The 19,655-nt window shown below is 39.9% G+C and overlaps 1 protein-coding gene across 4 annotated transcripts in view; it reads left to right on the top strand.

Moving 5' to 3' along the window:
- Nucleotides 1-19,655, top strand: part of DCLK1 (doublecortin like kinase 1) — a 352,724-nt gene that overhangs the window by 230,596 nt on the left and 102,473 nt on the right. The gene's annotated exons all lie outside the window — the stretch shown is intronic.

Here is a 19,655-nt window from a genome sequence, read left to right as displayed (position 1 = left end):
AAAATTATAAAATTCAACATTTTATGTCATTCCTTGAGACTAGACTTCACTGTACAGTCTACCTAAGTCATCTGCCTTATTGGTCATTTTCAGGACCCATAATGACCTACCTAATGAGAACATTCATTGAAAATACTTTGTGACCTTTTGTTTAAATATCATATCAGATAGTCTCCTTATAATAATTAATACCCAGAGCCTATAAAAGAAAAGATTGGCCAATCAGAATATAAAACAATTAATTCTATATGACAAAACACTATAAAAATTAAAATTAAGAGAAAAAGGGAAAATGCTGTTTGTACAAAATGTGTCCTACAAAAGACTACATTTCATAATATATTGATTGGAATATTTGCTAATCGATAAAGGTGAAAAAAACAGAAAAAAAAATGCAGAGGGATATTAACAGGCAATTTACAAGAGAGAAAGTCCAAATGACTTATTAAATATATAGAAAAAAGTTTTCAATTTACTAAGTAGTAAAGAAAAGTAAACTAATACAACAGGGAAATCCCATTTTTTTCTCAAACAGGTAAGGAAAGCGTTGTCAAAACACGGAGAAACTCAGTCTCATACCAAATTGATGAGACAGAATAGTGCCAAACAACATCAATCTGTCAAAATTTTAAAGACACATCAGTCTTCCATCATTGATCCAGCAACTCTGTCTCTAGAAATTTTGTGTACAAGTATATCAAAATATTTTATAAGGTTTATTGCAGTTTATTTGTAATCACAAAAATCTAGAGGAAAAAAGGTAAAAACCATCAATAGAGATCTGGCTAAGTAAATTACTATATATCCACTTAATGGAATACTATGCTGTCATGAATAAGAATTAGGCCAACCTAAATAGACCAATATTGTAAATTGTCAAATATGGATTGTTAAGCGGGAAAATAAAATCAAAGTATCAATATTATGTTTTGTATCCCATTTTTATACCAGAAAACACATATATGTACTAGTATGCATATTTTTATAATGCTTGTATATGCTCTGACCTTTTATGACAGACCAGCCAAGAAATTGTTACCTATAGTGTATTCAACTAAGAATGAGAGGAAGTGGAGAAGAGATGGTTTTTACTTTATGCTCTTATATATTATTTAAATTAATTCTAAATTATTTAAATGTTTTAAAATGCAAGAACATTTTTATATTTAAAAAACAACACATATATTATAGAAAACTGGAAATGCAAAAAAAGTAAAAGCAGGCCGGGCGCGGTGGCTCAAGCCTGTAATCCCTGCACTTTGGGAGGCCGAGACGGGCGGATCACGAGGTCAGGAGATCGAGACCATCCTGGCTAACATGGTGAAACCCCGTCTCTACTAAAAAATACAAAAAACTAGCCGGGCGCGGTGGCGGGCACCTGTAGTCCCAGCTACTCGGGAGGCTGAGGCAGGAGAATCACTTGAACCCGGGAGGCAGAGCTTGCAGTGAGCTGAGATCTGGCCACTGCACTCCGGCCTGGGCGACAGAGCGAGACTCCGTCTCAAAAAAAAAAAAAAAAAAAAAAAAAAAAAAGTAAAAGCAGTGCCTTGATCTAAGGGAAAAAAACACTGTTAAAATCTGTTCAGATATCCTTTTAAAATGTTTCTTTGCATACAATGTGCACACTATACTCTGTTGTATAATCTACATTTTTTCACTCATAAACATTCCACATCACTAAATATTCTTTTACAATACATTTCAAGTAAACATGTCACTGTTAATTACATGGCTATGATAGTCTGTTAGTGCATTTTCTCTTCATTTCCCTTCATAAATAAATTGGAAGGAAAATATTTGGGAGAAAGCAGTAATCAAGGTAATAGGAGAGGTTTTTCAAAATAAATGTCATAAATGAGGATTGGGCAGTGACTCAGAGAACCAAAAGCTAAGTTCCTTCTTTGAAAATAAGATATATCACCAAATCTTAAGGGGGGGAAAAAAAACGATGATGGAATGAATCAGAATTACAGAATGTCTTCTACATTTATAACGAAGTTAACAAATAGTCATTTAAGGAATTAAAACAAAAATGAAAAAACAATCAATAAATAATTAGCTGACTCCACACAAAGAAAGAGGAACAAGTCTGGGTCCTACGCTTTAAAAAGTGGTTGTCCAGGAAAGACACAGAAGACTTTTGTGTGACACAGCATGGCAGAGCCCCTAACTCCTAATTTAGGGTGATTTATTGCTTCCTTCTTTTAATATTTTTGCACATTTTGAATTTTTATAATGGCATATAACATATTTACAAAAATAATAAATCCATTACAAACCCTTTCTGATAGATTATTTTTAAAGAAAAAGAGGGAAATTATGCATGAAGGGTTGGTATTTTCTGTGTATGAACATGATTTTCTCAGTGAGGCCCAGCAGAGCTCAGGAGAATCCTGCTGTTGCTAGGAGACCATAGTGTTCAGTAGCTTCTCTCTTAGCCTAAACGATGTTTTAGGTTTCTGTAATTTTTATCAGGTACAGAATATTCCAGGGAGAATGAAGAGAACAAGATTATCTGTCTGTTTTCTAAACACAAAAGCATATATTTTAAAAAATTATCTAACTACATCTCCGCTAATATTTTTGGAAAAGAAAAAAATTCTACCATGTGAGATTGAGTGTCTTTGAACAGGGCTTGACACTTTACTCTTTGTTTTGGAAATAAAAGGGCCAAATTTGTCATAGAAATACAAGTTTACCTTGCAATTTACATACCGTTGCAATTAATGGGGTAAATATTTGAAGATGATAAGTCTGGCTACCAAAAGTGAGTTATCTACTGAAATAATTTTGTGAATTGCTTAGCCAAGGATAACTGCCTTGTGGATTGCAGTAATGACTGATTTGTTTGATGGCTGAGGGCCAAATGCAAATAGAATATCATCTGATTTCAGGCGTCTTGGCCACAAGTCAACTATAATGTCTCCCTTCTAACCAGATCCTTTTCATTGAAAGACCACAGTCCCTCCAAAAGCCTATATGCTGTCACATTAGATGGCTGCCTTCGTATGACTACAATATTTATTAGCCTTGAAATGCTATAACCCAGGGACTTACATAAGTACTGCATGGGGAATTCATTTCAAGCCACGTTTGACCCCTTGTTGTAAAGGTGATCTTCAAATAGGTTTAAGGGAAATAAATCAAGTTTTCAACCCAAAGTCTGCTTTCTCCTAATAAAAATGAAAAGAGGCTTTAGATGTTTCTAACCTTTTCTTCTTTTCTTCACTTTGGAATTGAAGATAAATCACATGTACTCAGAGACGTACTTTAATGTCTGTCATTTAGAATAGGAGGGAAAATAGATAAATGGTTCATGAAGAGGGTGCTTTAAAATTAAACAATACAACCAAGGATTTTATTAGACAGTTGGTAGGAAGGATACTTCTCATTAAAAGGAAAGTCAAGTAACAAGGGAACATGAGAAACAGGATAATAAATACTAGACTTTTTGGCTAAAGTGAGGAAAAGTAAATCTGAAGTTTTCAGACTAGGACACATAGAATTATCCTTGATAATTAACTCACTCTTAAAATGTCTACCTTACATTGGATGAATGTGAAAGAATATAAAAAGAAAAAATTGTTTAGAAATTGTTGGACTCCAGGAGAACTTTTTCATTCGTAAATTTTCATTGCGTATGTATGTGTGAACATACTTTCCTCTGAAGGATTCTTTTTTTTTTCTTTCTTTTTTTTTTGAGACAAGATCTTACTATGCTGTCCAAGTTTGAAGTCCTGGGCTCGAGAGATCCTCCCACCTCAGTCTCCTGAGTAGCTGAGACTATAGGTGCTTGCCACAGTGTCTGGCTTGAAAGCTTCTATTTTTATTGCTATAACTCTGTCCTTAAGAAAATAATCTAGCCATATGACATAGGTGATTAAATTATGCTCACAAGATCAGTTCCTGAATAATTGTTTGCCTTTGGTTTTTCACAGAATAGGAAACTGGAAGTTTTGTTTTTAAAATGATACTAATGGCCGTTCTCTTCAAACAGAATTTCCCAAATTCCCGTTTCCTCATCGGTCTTTCCCACCCAGTCTCTTCCTTCAAAGCAACTTCCTCTAAGCCAGGTGACAGGAGAGGGCTGAGAAGCAAGTCCAGCCTCCCTTGGGAATTGTGAGCAACTAGATCATGCCCCAGAAATCCGGAGAACAGGACAGCAGGTCACTTACATGATGGCAGATATGTTGGCTGACTGTGAATGGCTTTAAGAGGTTCCACCTTGTACTTAAAGACCCACTAGAGCTCCTTAAATATGCAAGTCCAGCCTAACACTGAGATGTTTCCCAAGAATGTCCATTTCTACTTGATTCAGCCATTTTCAGGTGTTCTAACCTCACCTCCCTTCCCACTCAAACAGGTCACCTGTGGCACTTGGATCACCTGTAATTTCCCCAAGCAATTTACTAACATGTAGCATTGTTAGCAAGTATATCACTTATGTGACTGACAACTGTAGGTAGCTGGATTTATGTATGGAGACAGAGTCTCATTTTGCCAAAAATATAAGCAACGCAGAACTATTTCTTCTTTCCAGTTGGATTGCAACTAACGTTTAGGGCAGTTGGAATTCAGCTAAAAACACAGTTGCTTTCTTAGCAGAGAATGACTGAAAGAGGACTGGCCATGGGCAAGCTTAGAATCTACTGAAGCTCCTAGCAAGTGTAGCTTCTAGAAATCTACCTTTTACTCATACTGAACCTGTGAGACTTTGTCTCCGGGTTTTCTAAATGTTTTATCCTATTTAATCTTTAAATGAAATAACCTGACTTGCTGTTTTCTCTGGAGCAGTGAAAATGTCAGGAAAACTACTGACAGACTCCACAAAAGCTATCCTAACATGTGGGCGTTGTCTGGTTCATGTACTGAGTTATGATAAAAAGGAAAGAATTTATTTTATCCCTGTTTCCTGAGTTCTCTCATGCTGCTTTCTTCAAAGAGTAGCCTAGAAACCCATAGGCATAACTGAGTCACCAGAAACTAATTCATATGCAGCACTTAATTGCATTTCTCCAGTGGATCTCACACGTGGCACTCTTCTGAACGCTTTTAGAAAAGTGGCATTGCTTGTGCGACATCAGGGTGAGCTTTTTCTAACATCCTTTGCTTCTTTAGGATAGGTATTTCTGCAATCTCCCAAGAAGTCGTTAATTCTAAAGCCTGCCAATATTTAGAGCAATATCTAAACCATTGCCCAGAAACATGATTGGCTGCCATATTTTTAAGTGGCCCCTTGGAAAGAAATGAAAGTTTTCTTAAGAAACTATTCACTGGGCGCAGTGTCTCACTCCTGTAATCCCAGCACTTTGGGAGGCCGAAGCAGGCAGATCACGAGGTCAGGAGATTGAGATCATTCTGGCTAACACGGTGAAATCCCGTCTCTACTAAAAATACAAAAAATTAGCCAGACATGGTGGCATGTGCCTGTAGTCCCAGCTACTCAGGAGGCTGAGGCAGGAGTATTGCTTGAACCCAGGAGGCAGAGGTTGCAGTGAGCCAAGATCGCACCACTGCACTCCAGCCTGGACGACAGAGCGAGACTCTGTCTTAAAATAAAACAAAACAAAACAAAACCTATTTTGCCTTTATCTAGCAGCTTTCCCTGCTGTGTAAGAGAATACCTGCTACTACAATTTTACTTCTCTCCTCTAGGCAGTACTATTATTTTAGGTACAGAGCATCACCCATCACCATCACCGTAGTAATTATTTATTATTGAAAAGCAATCACAAAGTACTCCCAAAGTTTTATTTCTTAAGACCGCACAATCGGATCACGAGGTCAGGAGATCGAGACCATCCTGGTTAACACGGTGAAACCCCGTCGCTACTAAAAAATACAAAAATCTAGCTGGGCGAGGTGGCGGGCGCCTGTAGTCCCAGCTACTCGGGAGGCTGAGGCAAGAGAATGGCATAAACCCGGGAGACGGAGCTTGCAGTGAGCTGAGATCCGGCCACTGCACTCCAGCCTGGGCGACAGAGCGAGACTCCGTCTCAAAAAATAAATAAATAAATAAATAAAAAGACCACACAATCAATATTTTATCATCACTTTTGCATGGTAAGGCCCTGATCATTTTCATTTTTAGATGACAAATCAGCAACCTGAGTTATACATAAAAATATGAATTTGAAGGTTTTAGGGTATGCCTAATTTAATGCCTGATTTTTGTGTGTGTTCTGCCAAACACACATTTGTGCTACTCATCAATTCCCTGAAACGGCTAAGTTTCCTGGCCTCTGTGATTGTGCTTATTCCTTGAAAGTAAAACCTCTTGATTAAATTCCATCCCAGTGAGACTTTGCTCAGGAGCATGTTCACGTCACTCTTCTTCAGTATCACTTGATCCCTTTAAAATAAGCACAGAGCTTCATTCAGCCTGTCATTTATTATGACATTCTGATTACTTTCTTTACACAACAGTCTGAATATTTTGTTCCTGGCCTTACAGTTAGAGTTTTTGTTCTTGGTTTCCCACATGAATTTGTATTTGTTTATTTATTTATTTTTGTTCTAGTATAGTCTGAAGGGAGAATTTTATTTTTATTGTCTCTGAGATGACAGTGCAGGCTCTGAGATGATTTTGGTTGGAGAATAATCTTCCCAAGTCTTGTCTTACCTCATTTACCCAAGGTGGATTCAGGTTGGAGGTCCTTTCTCAGGAAAAGCCTTGGCTGACTTCTAGCCAAACACAGATACCTCATTCCCAGTGGACAATCTCTGTTCCCAGTCAAGCTTGGTGCCCACTTCACAGAACACCTGGAAGCTTTCCAGAAGCTTCCTTTATATAGGAGCCCCTCCTTCTACCAAGAGCCTGGTCCTCTTTCGCTGACCTGGTGATGACCTGAACAAGGCAGGCTCACCTTGCAAGGTGCTAGAGAATGTCCCTAGCCAAAGTGACCCAAGGTATTGGGCAGCACAGAGCCTGTGGCTTTGTTTTAATGGAATAAGAATGGACCCTATTGTAATCTAAACTATGACGAGTCATTATCCAAAACAATACCCTTACCTTTTGTGAATGACACACCTGGGGTTCTTGACTGTCATCTCTGTGTGGTCCGCAGAAACTCCAACCATTTCTACTTTCTCAGGGAGCCCCCTCCAGACCTTTTGACCCCAACCCACTGGGGCATGTGCTAGAGTAGGTTGAGTATTGGGCCACCAAACCAAAGATGCACACTTATCCTTGCTTTTCTGCAAGACTGGGATAAAGTCAGGCTTAAAGGAGCCTTACCCAAGGAGACAGTCAAATTTTATTTCAGTTCACATTGCTACGCTGTTTTTATTGTTGTTAGTTCCTTTTGTTTCTTCTTCTTTTCTCTTGGATGAATTCTTCTTCATTTTCTAGCTCTCCATTCTTGAGTAATTTATCTATTTCTTGTTTCTTATCTAGTTTTCAGATCCTCCCCATCTTGTAGCTAATTAAAACCAGGTGGTCATGAGCTGACACTATATATGAACTCTTATTCCATTTTCAAAGTCTGCTTTCAGCTGGGTCTCAGGATAATAGTTTGTTGTTTTTGCAAATTTGAGTTGGGATAAAATCTGAAGGAGGACAGATATTTGCTGTTTTTTTCAAGACCAGTTTGTCTTCCTAATTTATCTCCTCATACTTTTTAGTTTAGTCCTTTTTTTTTTTTTCCAAGTGGCACATTGCACAATTACTTCAAACCCCGAACCTCTGGATTTCCCTTGGTAATTTTCTTATGGATCCACAGGAGAATGGCAAGAGCTGTCTGGTCTGTGGATCCACGCCATTGGGATCACAAGGGTTTTTAATTTTTTTAAGTGCCCCAGGTTCTACCTCCAATGAGTCTAATTCAGTAGGTTCAGGGAAGGGCAGGGAACCTGCAGTTTTAAAGAGCTGGGAAGTCTGTCGTTTATCTAGAGGAAGACTGTAAGCCTTTTTAGACTCTTGGTCTCTCCTGCACTTTGGCACATGAAGCCACTGCACTGTGCAAGGCCATCAGCAGGATTCACTCGTCAGTACATACACAAGGAGCATATAAGCTGGGATTGCCTGTCTCTCTGCCCCTGTGCAATCCATCCTTAAGCTTTGCAAACTCTATCTCCTCATCATATCCAAGTCGTTCTTTTCTATCCGTTTCTATCACCTCCATCCTAGGCCATGCCACCATCCTTTCTCACCCAGAATAACCACTTTGCAATCTTTCCTCTACACACCAGCCAGAGTTCTCTTTTAGACTCACAAATCAGACCACATCACTGCTGCCTTAGTCCATTTGTGTTGCTATAAAGGAATACTTGAGGCTGGGTAATTTATAGAGAAAAAAGTTTGCTTGGATCATAGTTCTGCAGACTATACAAGAAGCATGGAACCAGCATTTGCATCTGCTGAGATCCTCAAGCTACTTCCACTCATGATGGAAGGGGAAGGGGAGAGCTGGTATGTGCAGAGATCACATGGAGAGACGAGGCAAGGGATAAGGGAAGGTGCCAGGCTCTTTTTAACAACTTGCTGTTGGGAGAACTCTTGCTGGAACTAACAGAGCAAGAACACACTCATTACCTCATGGATGGCACCAAGACATTCTGGAGGGATCCATTCCCATGACCCAGTCACCTCCCATTAGGCCCCGCCTCCCACATGGGGGATCAGATTTCAACATGAGGTTTGGACGGTCAAATATCTAAACTGCATCAACTGCCCTTGCTTAAACCCCTCCTAACTTCTCTTGCTTGGAGTAAAACTCAAGCCCCTCACTTGGTCATTTCAATCTTGACTTCATCTGGTGCCTGCTTGCCTCTGTTTCCTTCGATCTATCCATGGCTGACTTCTTCCTGTGTTCAGAGCTCAGCTTCAACATCCTCCACACCAAGAGACCTTCTCTGACCACCAGCATAGAGAAACCACTCCCTCAGTCCCTCATTGTCACATCACCCTTTTAATTCATGGCAAAGTTCTTATAAACTCAGCTCTTGTTCTTGCTTTTGTTTGTTTGAGGCCCATTTCCTCCACTGGAATATAAATTCCACAAAAGCAGGTACCCTGTCAACAGATACACTACAGTATCCTGGCACCTAAAACAGCAGACACTCAGTAAGTGTTTGCAAAACGTACGAATTTAAGTGGAGTGTGGAAGTATGAACAGAAAGTTAACTAGGCAAGGTGGCAGTATTGAGGAATTGTTCCTTTTGCAGGGCAATAAATATTCCAGGGCCCAGAGGCAGGAGGTTACTTAGTGCATTTAAGAAACTAAAATAATGCACCCAAAGAAAAGGGAGAGAGAGAGCTGAAGCAGGGAGGGGCCTTTCAGGCTACTCTAAGGATATTCTCGAAGAGCAACAAAGAGTCCTAGAAGGGTTCTAAGCAGTGGAGCAGCAATAAATTTCCTGACAAAAATGCTCAAGAGAGGCTGGTATCAAAGTGATGTCATACATATCGTAGCAGGCTAAATAGTGGTCACTGAAAGGTTTCAACGTGTAAATGTGACCTTATTTGGAAAAAGGTCTTTGCAGGTGTAATTAAGTTAAGGGCCTTGAGATGAGGGGATTATCTTGGGTTATTCTGGTGGGAAGCAAAATCCTATCAGAAATGTCCACCTAAGAAAGAGGTCAAAGAAAGAACACAGACACACAGAGAAGTCAATGTGAAGATGGAGGCAGAGATTTGAGTAATGTGGCCACAAGCTAAGGAATGCCTGGAGTCACCAGAAACTATAAGAGACAAGGAACAGATTCCCTTCTAGAGCTTTTGGAGAGACTCCAGACCTGCCAACACCTTGATTTCAGACTTCTGGCCTCTAGAACTGTGAGCAAATACATTTTGGTCATTTTAAACCACGAAGTTTGTTGTAATTTGTTACGGCAACTAAAGCATACACTTTGGAAAAAAGATAAAGAGAAATCAAAATTCAGATGTGCACCATTATGCACATGAGTCCATCCAATGAGTGTAGGCCCAGCGTAAGCGTGAGATTGGAGATGTTCACCTGCTGTTTCCGCAGTCAATCTTCCTTCCCTTGTGAGCTGTTGTCATGATTCTCTAGAAGATAAAGGTAGGCCTATTTCACATGACATGCCCCTCAACTGAAGTTAGCTGCTTTGTTTTATGGTCAGCTCAAGAAATGGTGTCTATCCAAGTGCCAGAGGACAGACTGGCAGGGAGACAGGGTGCCACTCTCCATGGTGTCACAAGGAATAAATGTGGCCACAAGGAATCAGACATATGAGTAACAGAAAGAGAAATGTACCCAGCCATAGTGCCGAGTGCTGCAGTCAGCTAAGGGAGAGCCATGTGTGCTGTGCACATCCGTGAAGACGGACCAAATGAGAACAAACTAAGGCTATTTATTCAGAGCTTGCTATAGCAAGGAGTCAGCCACCATCATCTGCGCTTTGGCAGGGACTCACAGGCAGGCAGAGGAGTAGGAGTGCTTTAGAGAAGAAAATAAGGGAAGGCTTTCCCTGCACCCTGATGGAAGCAGTCGGTGTGGGGAAGATGTAGGCAGGCTAACCAGAAGTGGGGCACCCTATGGGATTGGTTAGAGGTGCACATTTGGCCCTTTCTAGTTGGTGCTAAGTTGGAAGTGGAAACAAAAATTAGGGACGCTGTCACTTATTAAATCCTGGCTAATTTAAGGTCAGTTGTTACGAGGGTTATTGTTTGGCTTCCTGGAATGTTACTAGAGCTAGACCATTGTAATTTGTTATTGATTTTTCTGCAAGTCCGACTTAGAGTGTGCTACCTTCCGGTAGGCTGTCATAGAACGGGGGTTTTCCCTCAGCGGGTTGCTGCGGGTCATGAGTCAGAGTTCTGTTTGGTTACATGGTCTGGCCATTGTTCATCTGTATATTCAGTCTCTCAAGGTGATCAGACGTCAGTGAAGACTAACAGGGCATTGTATTTGGGCTGAACAATGTGGAACATATGACATGTGGGAGAAAAGACCCTTGGCATCTTTGATTTATTCAAACCTCTCACTGAAGACACATGGGTTTTTTTATGAGAAGCAGCTCAGAGCCAGTCAGTGTGGGCCTTCTCAGTTTTAATAACTGCTTTACTTTCAAAAAGATGAAGATTTGGTGAAGCTTCATCGGCCAATGAAAAGGCAGCAGACCCTGGGCAAAGCCTAGCTGGGAATCCATGGCGGAGAAAAAAACGGGTGTCTTCTGGGACACGTTTTAATGCCAATGAGGTTGGGTTCTTATGAGGAAAACAAATGTACCAACTACACTTGCATTTAGGATTCAGAAAGATGAGACCCAGACTACCAACCAGCAAAAGGGGTACATGTTTGTATTTTTGAGGCAATACTGCCAGGCTTAATGACTAAAGTTGAAAATCCCCACATCTCAATAGGTAAGAACAATATAATCTCTTGCATGTGTACTTGTATTCAATCCAAAATAGTGAGGAACCCCATTTTGGAGTTGTTTCCAAAGGGTAATTGCAGAGGTCAAGTGGTACCTGGAAGGGAAAGGACCTTACCTAGAGGGCAGCCTGATCAAGGGCCATGCTTGTGGCCCTTCTGCAACACTCAGGTTCACACACAGAGTGTGGAAGTCTCTTTCTCTAACCTCTGCCCCATGACATTCTTCATCCTCCAGACTCTCAGCTAAGAAACCAAGGCCCCGTGTTCCCATGTTCTCAGGATGGTTAAGCAGTGGGTACTGCTCCAATTTTAACAGACTATTGGAAGACCTTCGGCATTGTCAGTTACATCACTTACACTGCAGTGTAAAGCCCAAAACGCAGTTTATGCCTGCCAAACCTGCAGAAAGAATATATGGATGCCTTGTTTAGAGACTCAAGCAGGTGGTTGGTGATGGTTTCATTAACACCATGGAGGAAGAATGTAAGAGTTAATTGAGGGCCCCTCTGGGAAACATTGCCTAATGAAGACATTGGCAGTGGTTCTCTACCAGGGGTAATAGGCCCTCAGGGGCCATTTGGGAATGTGTGGGGATGTTTTTGGTCACATAACTAGGAAAGAGCTACTGGCATCTAGTGGTACTGGCATCTAGTGGGTGAGGCCAAGGACACCACTAGCAACTGGCACAAAAAGGTGCAAATGACATGTGGGAAAAAGGAAAGATCAGTATCAAATTGAAGAAACTAAGTTCTGGTAGAACAAGGAACAGATCAGCTTTTCATGCCCAGTGTCTGCAAACCTTCCTCTTTTTCTGCTTTCCCCCAGGATTGAAACTCAGACAAGGCAACATAAACCAACTGGGGCCCTTGTGGATGAGAGCACTCAGGTTTGACAGAAATAAGATAGTAGGAACTTGGGTTTACCGAGCAATGTCCCGGAGCTAAACCGCCTATCCCTCAGGACACCTGCAGACCTCTGCACTGTTATGTAGGAAAAGATGAACTTTTCTCTTATGTGACTGTTAGGGAAAACGAAAGTGTTTGGAAAGGAGAATCATTCATACTATCAGAACAGTAGATCTGAGCTGTGACTCTTGAGATGTTAATACAGAAAATCCCAGAGCCGTAAAGCCTTCTGCAGATGTTACATAAGGTTTCAACTCCCAGCAGTGCCTCCAGAGCCCCGTGCAGGTGCAGGAACACGTGGGCGCCATCTGGAGTGCTGAGCTGGGTGTTCTGGAAGTTGTGGTGGGCCAGTGGAAGTGCTGGTTTAAACATACGTCCCTATATTTTTAGAAGGTCCTTTTAAAGTCTCAGTTTCTGGGACTTTACTCTCCAGCTAAGTTACTCCAGCTGATGCCTTTGTCTCCAATTGAGTCTGCCCCATGCCTTCTTTTTTACTTTTGTGTTTTATGTATTTTTTAATTTTTGGCCAGGTGTGGTGGCTTATGCCTATAATCCCAGCACTTTGGGAGGCCAAGGTAGGCAGATCACCTGAGGTCAGGAGTTCGAGCCCAGCCTGGTCAACATGGCACAACCCCGTCTCTACTAATAATACAAAAATTAGCCGGGTGTCACAGTGTGTGCCTGTAATCCCAGCTGCTCAGGAGGCTGAGGCAGGATAATCACCTGAACCTGGGAGGCAGAGGTTGCAGTGAGCCAAGATCGTGCCACTACACTCTGGCCTGGGTGACAGAGCAAGACTCGATCTCAAAAAAAATAAAATAAAATAAATAATAATTAATTTTTATGTTTACATAGTAAGTGTATGTATTTATTGAGTACATGAAATATTTTGATGCAGGCATACAATGCATAATAATCACATCAGGGTAAATGGGGTATCTGTCACCTCAAGCATTTATTCTTTGTGTTACAAACAATCCAATTATACTCTTTTAGTTATTTTTAAATATACAATTAAATTATCCTTCATTATAGTCACCCTGTTGTGTTATCAAATACTAGATCTTATTAATTTTTTCTAATTATTTTTTGTACCCATTAACCATCCCCATTCCCCGCCCCCACCCCTCTGTAATGCCCTGTTTTTAAAAGCTGTGTTTTAGAGTGTTTGGATCTTGATTGCTTTTATTCCAGACGTGCTGCATGTGGAGTTTGGGGAAACAGCACTTATTTCAAACCCCACAGGCAGTAGGATGGGAGTCTTACTATGGTGTCAGGATTCACTCAGAAAACAGGTGGAGTAAAAGAAACAAGATGGGTCTCAGTTCTTACTAGATGCAGGCCCACCCTTTCCTCAAGAAGCCTACATGTGGATTTTCCTGTAATGCTGCTGTGAAGTATGAAAATCATAACATTTCTGTAGAAAGTAAACTTTAGTTGTCCATTACACCAGGATGACTTTGTTCAGATCAACCAGGCAGACAAGCTGGAGACTGAGGATGCTGGAAGATTAAAACATCATGAGGCAGGAGGTGATGAATCCCAGGCACTGGGGGTGCTCAGAAGGAAGCTGGACCACCACTTGGTTGGAGTGGAGACAGGAGGAGAGAATATTCCTGAGTTAAGGAGACAGTTGACTCGTTAACCATTGACAACTTTGATATTCTAGAGGGGCATCTCCCAAGGGGAGGGAAATGAACATGTCGGGGCAACTTATTGGAGAATTGGAGAATCAGAATTGCAAGTTCTTTTTGTCATTGACTTTGTGCCATTTTTATAAAAAGGCTGTGGAACGGAATGTGCTTCCTCACTCTTATTTTGCATATAGCAACAGAGAGGAATATTATTCCATTTACAGGCTTCGTACCTTTGCCAAATTAAGAGGAAGCTTGCCTTTGTCATCAGGGTAAGGCAGAAAGCACAAAGCATCTACTGCTCATAATGGATTCTTCTAGATGGACTTGTCCATTTCCTGAACAGTTCAGAAAACTGAATTTAGAGTTTAGACATATTAAGAAGCCTCTGCCTAAGAGTGCTTTTATGCTGGTTGGTTTCAAAAAAGAGACTAGAAAAGAAAAAGCATTTCTTGTTTGAAGAGTATTCCCTAGCCAGCATGCAGCATGTCACCAAGGCTGTCTAGGCACTCAAGGGACTTCACCTATGCCTTGTTCAAGATTCTCCAGAAGGAATAAGTGGCCCCTTTGAATGCATGGACACTGTGTGAGCTCAGGTGAGCCACTGGTGCCTGTGGTGGAATTCTGTAACCGTTTCTATTCTTCAGCACCTTCTATAACACTTCAGCCTACCTACCAACTGTTTCTGAGTGGGGGGAGGATCTCTCTAAGTGGAGGTTCTCCTGCCACCGGGAATGTGGCCAAAGAATATGTTCCACCTCCTCCTTATGCATCACCATCTGGGCTGTCTCTCTAAATCTGTCCATCAAAGAATGCCCATTTCTTGAGTTCATGTCCTAGGTGAAGGTGAGAAACAATTTAACTTGTATAAATCCCCAAAACATTTGTAAAGCTAACGTTAGTATAGATCGTGTGGGGAATGATACTTTTCACCTCAAATGAATGTAGGGACTAAATAGAGCAGAGATTTAATTCAATGTTGCTTACTTGCTTGCATGCTATGGGAGGTTCAGTCATCAGAGAACCAGTTCATGAGTTTGATCTGATTTCCTGTCCTTTGGGTAGCCTGCAGTCTTTAGGAACAAGATAAATTACCATCTGTTAGCTTCCTTCAAGTGGCTCACCTACAGTCCTTCGGTGTCATCTTTCTTACGGAGTGTCTGGGTTATCCTGTTTCTCCACCACCAAAGGAAATACAGCCCTCTTAGAGAATTGGTCAATGAAATATAAGGGTGCCAAGAAACATCAGAGTAAAGAAGTAATGGCCCCAAAGGCAAATGCCCCCATATGAGAGGGGGAATGGAAGGTACTGCTTTCTTCCTTGCCTGAGGCTATGAAAATGTCCTTTGTGTGAACAAAAAAAGGTTTTCTACATTACTGGCCATTTAAATCGTATTATTGACAATGTTTCAAAATTGTGGTTATCAGCTGATGTAAATTTTGGCGTTCTCTCTAAAGCCGTGCAGCATTTGTTCCTCCCTGCATTTTCACCATTATAAAATACAATTCCCACTTAAATTAATCAAAACATGGAAAATCTAAACTGTATTTGGAAATATGGTTGGGGTGTTTGTGTGTTGTTTTTTTTTTTTTTTTATAATTTACGACTTGGCACTGCAATATTCTTCAACTGGATTTATGTTGACCCATTTTAGAAAATGCAGTTACTATAAATCTTTTGTTGCTGTTTCTGTTTTTTGTTATTCAACCCAAGCCTTTGGAATTATTCTAATCCTCAATATGACTCATGAAGTATCACTTTATCCTAAAGGCAAGTGGTCCAAGAGTTGAAATATTTGTAATTATCTTTCAGACTCCATGATCCTCCAAGCTATTACTTCATTATAATTCCGTTTCTGAAAGATGGTTTGTTTCTTTTTTTTCCTGATATAATAAACATTTTGATAGACAGGTAGCTTTCGTATCTTGAATTTCTTATTTAATGTTGATATGAGAGCAGTTGTTTGCAGTTCTTCCCCTGATGCACCATCACCCATTTTTCTGCCACTGACCATGGACACCAATAGACATTTCCCAGGCTTTTATCACCAAGGAACACCTTGCTTAGGCCACAGCCTCAGATACTGGGGGTGGTGAGGAAGCCACCAAACCAAGAAAGTTGGATTTTGATGCAAGTCATTTCATCCCTCGGAGACTCAGTTTTCTCGGGTGTAAAATGAGAGTTTGGGTTAGTTCAGTAAATACCGAGAGTTCACACAAGTAGTAACAGGATCAGCAGCAATTCGGGCTGATATTTATCTAGCAGCTACTTCATGATTTTTAATATGCCAGGAACAAGTTAGTACCCAATGGAGTATAGGAGTGGGGAGATAGACTAATAAATGAATAATTCTGACTGATTAATAATATGGTGAGAACTCAGTTCAAGAGAAGCAAGGAAAGCTTTGGAAGCATGATAAGAGGCCGCAGGTTTTTCTAACACTTCAAACATTTAATGAAATACCTACATTTCTTCTGATAAGAAGAGCTGCTTCACAGAAATACCAAGTTTCTTTTTGGTACTTGGAAAAATGTCAACTAAGTGTGGTAAGTTTGGTTGTATCATGGTGACCTGGATTGCTGGTTGGTAGTTATAGCCGCAGCTGTGCCAAACAGCATGCCATGGACCCTAAAACCAACTTTTTAATGCACATTGTGGATCACAGATGGGTATTATTAACAATGTGTACCATCTGGTAGCTTTCTATTTCAACTATTCATTCTTGCTCACTAGATACTGAGCTTTTAAAATTATTGTTGTAAATTTATGTGACTCTGAATGTTCATAACCTGGGACAAAAAGTTCTGGTCATCTGCCCTCATGATCATCTTGATTTTGATTTAAAATGAGAAAATTGAATGTTACTTAATAGCAACGTGTTGCATAAACCAACACTTTTCAAACATGAGGTCCATGAAATAAAAATTAGCAAAAAGAGGCTTCACTGGTGAAAAGACTCCATGCACCACTACCAGATGGTAAAGGTTTTGAGTTCCAAAACTTTGTATTGTTCTCCAGCATGCCTGCAGCTCTCGATGCGTAGCATGTAGCGGCCACGTGATAAAAATGTACCTGGAAGCGTACCAATGGGCCAGCAACATTGTGGCATTCCAGTTTGGTTACTAGTGTACTTCCAAAAGGCTAGGCAAAGGTCTAAGCTAGGACAAACGCCAGGACGTGTTGTCAGTGGCGTGGTCAGAGCCATGAACTAATTTGAGATCTTCTTGGCACGTTCCAAAGCTCTGTTTTGTGAATCAAAATCTCCACGGACACCTCAGGCATTGTCCCATGTGAATGTTCCTGGTTTTCCTATTGTATTTTCTGAAGTTATTAATGTTGTTTCTTGGTTACTCCTATCTTTTAATTTTTGTCAATATTTCTGTATGCATAGATTTTTTTTATTTTTTTTTTAAACAGAAATATCTTGCAGGGTCACTGGGCAGGCCAGAACAGTGACAGTGGCCCAAGTAACTGTTGGGGAAGACTGGGCAGGCTCTGTAATGCCCTGATTCATTTCTCTTTGCTTTGGGCTATGAAAACAAGTGGAGGAAGAAGAAATATCACAAGGCAGAATTTGTTTCCTCTTCTTTTTAATCTTCCCTCTTCATTTTCCCCATTTCAATTCATGAGACTCTCTAGGAGACACTCTCTGCCATGACTTATCTCCTATTTCTTGTCTTATAACATCTGTATTTCATATACACTCACATCTTTTCTTACTAAACAATTTAAACTACTTTGTTGGTTTAGATGTTAGAAAAAAAGTAGAAAACGATGTTTATATAAAGCAATTCAGAATATATAAGAGAGAGAAACATGTTTTGAATTTAGAAAATTAGAAATTGCATGGATAGGGAAGAAAAATTTTGAAGTTAAAGTCAGGCATCAGAATGAGATCCGGAATGATTATGAGTTTGTTGTTACTAAAGCGTAAAATGCGATTTAAAATATATAATGGAAAAGTGAAAGTAGTTTAATTTAAAACTACTATCCTAAAAAGGTTCACCACATTTGAAAAGCTAACATATTTCAACAACTACCTACAAAGATAAATATTTATAACGTGATAGACTAAGTGTTAGATTTTCATATAGAATACACTCTTACAAACCAATAAGAGAAAGTAGGACATAAATAAGTAATTGCAAAAGAAGAAATCCAAATGGCTAATATGTATGTGGGAAAAATGTACAACTTTACTGGCAATCAAACCAATTCAGATTTCAAAAAAGGAAATCCAATATTTGTTTAGAAATTGGCAAAGATTTTTTGAAAATATAATACCTAACCTCAGTGAGGGACCCAGCAAATGACCACTCATTGTCTGTAAAAGTACAATTTGAGGCCGGCACGGTGGTTCACACCTGTAATCCCAGCACTTTGGGAGGCTGAGGTGAGTGGATCATTTGAGGTCAGGAGTTCGAGACCAGCCCGGCCAACATGGTGAAACCCCATCTCTACTAAAAATACAAAAATTAGCCGGGCATGGTGGAGGGTGCCCTATAGTCCCAGCTACTTGGGAGGCTGAGGCAGGAGAATCTCTTGAACTCGGGAGGTGGAGGTTGCAGTGAGCCGCGATCATGCCACTGCACTCCAGCCTGGGCAACAAGAGTGAGACTCTGTCTTGAGGAAAAAAAAAGTACAATTTGTTTGAGTTGGACTTTCTGGAGGGCATCATTCAGAGCTTTTAAAAAGTTCTTCTCTTTCAACTCACCAAATCCACTTTGTTCAGCAAATTCTTTAATTTTAAAATTTTTTATTTTTATTTATTTATGTTTTTGAGATCTTGGCTCACTGCAGCCTCCACCTCCCAGGTTCAAGTGATTCTCCTGCCTCGGCCTCCTGAGTAGCTGGGATTACTCGCGCCCACCACCACACCTGGCTAATTTTTGTATTTTTAGTAGAGGCGGAGTTTCACCATGTTGGCCAGGCTTGTCTCTAAAATTTTTTATTTAAGTTGGAAAATACAAAGAAGAAATCCCTAAGGAGTGACCTGACTTTCCATCAATAGGGGAATGATTGAATAAATTGTGATATAAACATATTACAAAATATGATGCAGGGTTTAGATAAACGGTTTTGATTGCTATGGATTGACCAAGAAAGATGATTATAATATATAAATATGAAAAATATATAAAATATGTCACTATTTTGCCATTTTTATAAAAAGCAAACAAAAACCTGGCTATGTATATATGTCTTTATATAAGACTTAGAAAAGCTATGGTAAGATCCATACACTTAAAAATGGCAGTGATATTGAAGGGGAAAGAACAATATCACAAAGGTAGTGATACTGAAGGGGAAAGAACACATAGCTATTGCTATCTTTTTAATTTTGAATTTATAATTTTTTAAAAAGAAAAGGGTCGGTAAATATTTCTGAGCACCCCCAGTGTACCCTTGGTTTCTGGCTACTAGAAACTAAGTGTCAAGTGCCAGGGACTAAATCTATTATAAGGGAATGATAGGATAACTGCGTACTCACTTACAAAGGTGTCGCTGAATAATTATTTATAAGAGTGAAATACTGAAAGCAAGTTACATATTCAGTAGTAGGAATTCAGTTAAGTAAATTATGGTATTCCATGCAGTCGGATGCTCAACAGCCATTAAATAACAGAGTGAAAATGCTCACAAGATACTGTATTGTGAAAAGGGCTGGTGACAGATCAACATGTATCAACAAATCCTAATGCTGAAATATATAAATGCATAGAAAAAATTCTAGAAGTTTGTATACCCCCCCTCCAAAAATAAAGTGTCATTTGAT

This window comes from Macaca thibetana, chromosome 17 (genome assembly GCF_024542745.1).
Source record: "Macaca thibetana thibetana isolate TM-01 chromosome 17, ASM2454274v1, whole genome shotgun sequence".
Taxonomy (NCBI): Eukaryota; Metazoa; Chordata; class Mammalia; order Primates; family Cercopithecidae; genus Macaca; species Macaca thibetana.
The sequence above is the reverse complement of the archived record's forward strand: the minus strand, read 5'-3'. Positions and strand labels throughout refer to the sequence as shown.